The sequence below is a fragment of the Penaeus monodon genome, chromosome 9 (genome assembly GCF_015228065.2).
Source record: "Penaeus monodon isolate SGIC_2016 chromosome 9, NSTDA_Pmon_1, whole genome shotgun sequence".
Taxonomy (NCBI): domain Eukaryota; kingdom Metazoa; phylum Arthropoda; class Malacostraca; order Decapoda; family Penaeidae; genus Penaeus; species Penaeus monodon.
In genome coordinates, this window is record NC_051394.1 from 51,638,876 (window position 1) to 51,644,777 (window position 5,902).

Consider the following 5,902-nt stretch of genomic DNA (forward strand, 5'->3'; position numbering starts at 1 on the left):
CTCCTCCTTCTTTCCCTCTCTTTTCCCCCTCTCTCTCTCTCTTTCCCTCTCTCTCTCTCTTTCCCTCTCTCTCTCTTTCCCTCTCTCTCTTTCCCTCTCTCTCTCTCTCTTTCCCTCTCTCTCTCTCTCTTTCCCTCTCTTTTCCCTCTCTCTCTCTCTCTCTCTCTCTCTCTCTCTCTCTCCCCTCTCTCTCTCCCTTCTTCCTTCTCTCCCTCTCCCACTTCTAAGACCGCTTATCTCATTCCCCTCAGACGCAAGTTCCCAGCGCCCGAAATAGCACTGAAATCTGAACCGACGTGGATTTATGACGAATTCCTATCCTTGCGACAAATAATTTTTCCGCTTTTTTTAGCCTCCTCGTAGGCGGACTGAATAAAGATAAGGCTGTATGCAAGTGAGCTTGCCTTTGCCTCTATTCTGTTGTGGTTATTATCAGAAACCTTAATCGTTATCGTAATTTTCATTATCATTGCCGTCCGTTATCATCATGATCCCTAGTATCGTCTTCGTCACTGCTCCATCATCGACATTACTGTTACTGTTACGTCAGCGTTGTCGCCGACGCAATCATTATTCATGAAAACAAAAAGTTCAAACGTGGATTGATACCATCACCATTAGAGAGGGAGTTAGTCTCCTCAGTTCAACTGTCATGGTTTTGAACTTACAGGATGTATGCATAGAGGTATATGCATATATATATATATATATATATATATATATATTATATATATATATATATATATATATGTATCTACGTATATATACATATATATACATATATATATACATATATATATATATATATATATATATATATTATATATATATATATATAATATATATATATATATATATATATATATATATATGTATGTATGTTCTATGACTAGCGTCACAAGAAAAATACTTTCACCAACTATGCTTAAGCACTGACCTTAACTGAAAATCATTTACTACAAGATAACTACGTTTTAATAGTAAATTGCCTCTCCATCCAGATTTCCGTCCGTCTAAAAGACACTTCCGTAAAAATAAACACTTAATAAGTTAAATCTTCGAGCCAAAATGCAATACAGATTTTATACGGGTTTCACCACGATTTGCCGAATGCCCTTTTGGGCCCAAAAATTTTTCCAAAGAAAAGGGGGCATAGAAGGCAACAGGTCATCGCCAAGTAAGGGAAAAGGGGGAGGAAGGAGCAGCGGGAGGGTTTACGCTGTGTTTGGAAACGTCCTTGCCTCGTGCGAATACCTTACTGTGTTAGATTGCTTTAATGTAAAAAATCTGCTTTTCAGGAAGTGCTTATACCTCATAATTATTACCATCGCCATACAAGGTATCATCATTCTACTAATTTTCATTGTTTTTGGTGTAAAAATTTAATAAATTTATTTTTCCGTACTAGTGTTAAAAATTATGTGGACGACATTATTTGAATTTGGCTTAAAACCCCAACATGCGAAAAAATATATGCATTTGAGAAAAATTTTTTGTTCTCATTCAACGCTTTTTTTTTTTTCCAAAAAATAGCCCCAAAAATACTCAAAGTGTCGACAGCTAAAAATTCCCACCAATTCCCCTTTCCCCTTTTCTCGCCCCCCCATTATCCTGCGCCTCCCCCCCCCCCCCCCTACCCCCCCCTCTCCCAGGGCCCGGGGTTCTCCTGATTCGATCTATGGGTTCTCGCATGCTCTTGGGGAGGGTAAAAGGCCTTTCCTGTTTGTGAGTCCCTCAAGTTTTATCTCTATTTTTTATTTATCCTTTTTTGGGGAGGGAAAGGCGGAAAAGGGAGCCCTTTCCTTCTTTCGCCTTTTCCCTGGGAAAAGTCCCAAAAACTGTTAGGATTTCGCATCGCAGTACGAGTTTGTAAAAGATACATAATCCTTAATCGTTTCAGTCGAGAGCTCTTTTCCCGAGCATTAACGCGAGATTTTTTGACGTACCGATTGCTCGACAGCATATTCACTCAGAGCCCTTATCAACCAGAATTCTCCGCCCCGTAATCAGGAGGCTCCCCGTACCATCCTCGAAAAAGGAAACTACGACAGATGGAAACCCTTGGAACAACCTTCTGTAACTGAGACTGAAACCCCGGGTTCTCAGTCAACTCCCGCGCGATCTGACGGTTCTCTTCTCGTCGCGTCCCCTACCCCGAAGACCAATTTTCTGAAAATGAAAGGAGGACGGGGGGCTTGCTTCTTTTTTTTTTCTTTTTTTTCTTTTTTTTAAGGCCCTTTTTCCAAGCTTCCTCCCCCTTGCCTCCTTCCCCGACGTTTCTGGAGATGTAGGAGAGTATTAGCGTCCTTATTAGGTTAAGACTTCAAAGGTCCCAAGTCGAAGCTGTCTCATGCTCTGCTAAAGCGGCAAATGCTACCAGTAGGAAATGTGCTTTAATAAAGTAGAGTCCACAGATGCCCTGTTTTTATTTTACGATGATGAAACGAATAAAATAAAACTGCAAAACAATATAAATGGTATCATTTAGCCAACGGGTCCCAATGCAATCTAGCTACTATTCAACGGGTTTGAGTGTTTTATGACGAACTGCTCATTAGAAATTAACAAACAGGAAATCTGAACCGCTGAAAAATGTCATGCATAATAGATCTGCCCTCATAAGAATGTGCGTTTAAAGACGCATCAGGATCCTAAATAACCTGCATTTTTAATTATTTTTTATCATTATTTGTAATTACTATCATTATGACTATTTTTAATATAATAACCTTTATAATTTTTTAATACTATTGTTTAAGTGTTTTTGAATCGCCTAGATTTGTTTTTCCGTCTGGTTGGAGGAGACATGCGTGATTCTTAGTTTATTTTTTAACCTTTATTTACCACCCTGGCTAACTGCACAGGCGTGGGCAAGCCCAGTTCCTATCCGGTTTTTGAAGCGTGATCATAACACTATATAATAGTATTGCATTTTGAGTTTTAGGTTTTAACATTATTAAATAAATCTTATCAGTTTAAAGGAAAGGAACAATTTCCCCAGTTCTTTGTCTACTTATCTGCCACGCCGGCGTACACTTTGGGCGTGGAAAGGCATTGCCAAGATTTGTTTTTTCGGTCATGTGATACGCATTCCAAATTTTTTGGATACTTCTTATAACATTTTTTAAGCAATGTCCCTTTGAGTTAACCCTAAATTGAATGATAAATGATGAAAATAAATAGATAAATAAATGTATTAACATATAAATAAATAATCAGGTAGATAGATATATAAATAAAATAAAGTAAAATAAGAAATAAATTAAAACAGAACAAAGCTAAATAAAATATGATAAAAACAATAATCGTAAAGGAACGTCTGTCACGAGACTAGACCTTCGTAAAACTTCCTTCTGGGCCGAGGCAGAGCCTCCCCGCCCCCCCCATTCCGATGCATTGCACATTCATCAAAAACTAAAGATCGATCTGTTTCGAAAAAGCGGAGAAAGCAGTCGGCGCGGGAAGCCATGGCATCAAACGGGCTGGTGAGCTCTCTTCTTCTTCTTGGGGAGTTCGAAATCATTTTCATTTCTTTCCTTATAATTATTATTAGTTATTATCATTATCATCATCATCCCCATCATCATCAATCATCATCAATCATCACCATCACCATCGCCATCATCACCATCATCACCATCATCACCATCGCCATCATCACCATCACCATCATCACCATCATCATCACCATCACCATCATCACCATCGCCATCATCACCATCGCCATCATCACCATCATCACCATCGCCATCATCATCACCATCATCATCATCACCATCATCATCATCACCATCACCATCACCATCGCCATCATCACCATCACCATCGCCATCATCACCATCATCACCATCGCCATCATCACCATCATCAGTATCACCATCACCATCATCACCATCGCCATCATCACCATCATCACCATCACCATCGCCATCATCACCATCACCATCATCAGTATCACCATCACCATCGCCATCATCACCATCATCACCATCGCCATCATCACCCACATATCACCATCACCATCGCCATCATCACCATCACCATCACCATCATCACCATCGCCATCATCATCATCTTTACCACTTTTCTTCCTTTTTTTATCCTCCTTTTTTTCTTCTTTCTCTTTCTTTTTTTTTATTTACTTTTCCTTCTAACCGAACACAAACTAATTCTGCAAAAGGTGTTGCAAGAAAACTAATGTTCTTTGATGTTAAGTTAGACATCTTTCTTGGTTTCCTTACTTCTGCTACAGATGTATCTATATATATATATATTATATAATATATATATATTATATATATATATATATATATATATATATTTTATATATATTTTACATAGTGTGTGTGTTGTGTTGGTGTGTGTGTTGTGTTGTGTGTGTGTGGGTTATGTGTGGGGGTGTGTTGTGTTGTGTGTGTGTTGTTGTGTGTGTTGGGGGGTGTTGTGTGTGTGTGTGTGTTGCGTTGCGTGCGTGCGTGCGTGCGTGCGTGCGTGTGTGTGTGTTTGTGTGTGTGTGTGCGTGCGTGCGCGTGCGTGTGCGCGTGCGTGTGCGTGTGCGTGTGCGTGTGCGTGTGCGTGTGTGTGTGTGTGCGTGTGTATCTATATATATATAATATTTATAATATATATAATATATAATATTAATAATATACATAATATAATATAAACATTATATATATTTTATATATATATAATATATATAATATATAATAATATATAACATTATATAATATATATATATTTTATTTTAATATATAATATAATATATAAAATATATATAATATAATATACTTATATTTCTATGTGGTGTGTGTGTTTGTGTGGTGTGGTGTGGTGTGTGGGGGTGTGTGTGGGGTGTGTGTGGTTTTGTGTGTGTGTGGGGGTGTGTGTGTGTTGTGTGCTGCGTGCGTGCGTGGCGTGCGCGCGCGCGCGCGTCTGTGTGTGTTTGTGTGCGTGCGTGCGTTCGCGTGTGTGTGGTGTGCGTGTGCGTTTTCGTGGGGTGTGTGTGTGTGTGGGTGTGTGTTGTGTGTGTGGGGTGTGTGTGGGTGTGTGTGGGGTGTGTGTGTGTGTGCGTGGGGTGTGGTGTATTCATATCTATAATATTATATATTTATATTATATATATTATATATATAATATATATGTATATATATATATATATTATATATATATATATATATAATATTATTTTATAATATATATATTATTATATATATATTATTATTTATTATATTATTATATATATATATATTTTATATATATATATATATTTTTCTATTATATATAAATATTATATATCCAAAATTATAATTAATATGGTGTGGGGTATATTTGATATAATATATAAAATAATTTAATATATATATATATAATTATTTTAATATATATATATATATAAAAAATTATAATATATATATTAAAAAACCCACACACCAAAATTTTAAAATTGTGTGGGGGAAAATATAATTTTATATATATATATATAATAAAATTATATATTATATAATATATTATATATATAAAATTATATATATAAAATATATATATATATATATATATATTTTTTATATATATTTTTATATTTTATATTTATATATAATAATATTAAAAATATAATATAAATATAAAAATATATTTTATATAAAATTATATATATAATATATATATATTAAAATATGAATCCCACACAACCGCAACACACACACACACCACACACACACACCACACACAAAAACACACACACCCCCCACCACACACACACGCACACGCACACGCACACGCACACCACGCGCAGCAGCACCACACACACCCCACACCACGCGCGCGCGCGCCCGCCACGCACCCCAGCCCACCCCAACCCCCAACACACACACACACACACACCCAACACCCCAACACACAC

At 36.7% G+C, this 5,902-nt stretch overlaps 1 protein-coding gene across 1 annotated transcript in view; it reads left to right on the top strand.

Annotated features, from left to right (window-relative positions):
- Positions 1-5,902, top strand: part of LOC119577240 (adenosine receptor A1-like) — a 93,483-nt gene that overhangs the window by 14,676 nt on the left and 72,905 nt on the right. The gene's annotated exons all lie outside the window — the stretch shown is intronic.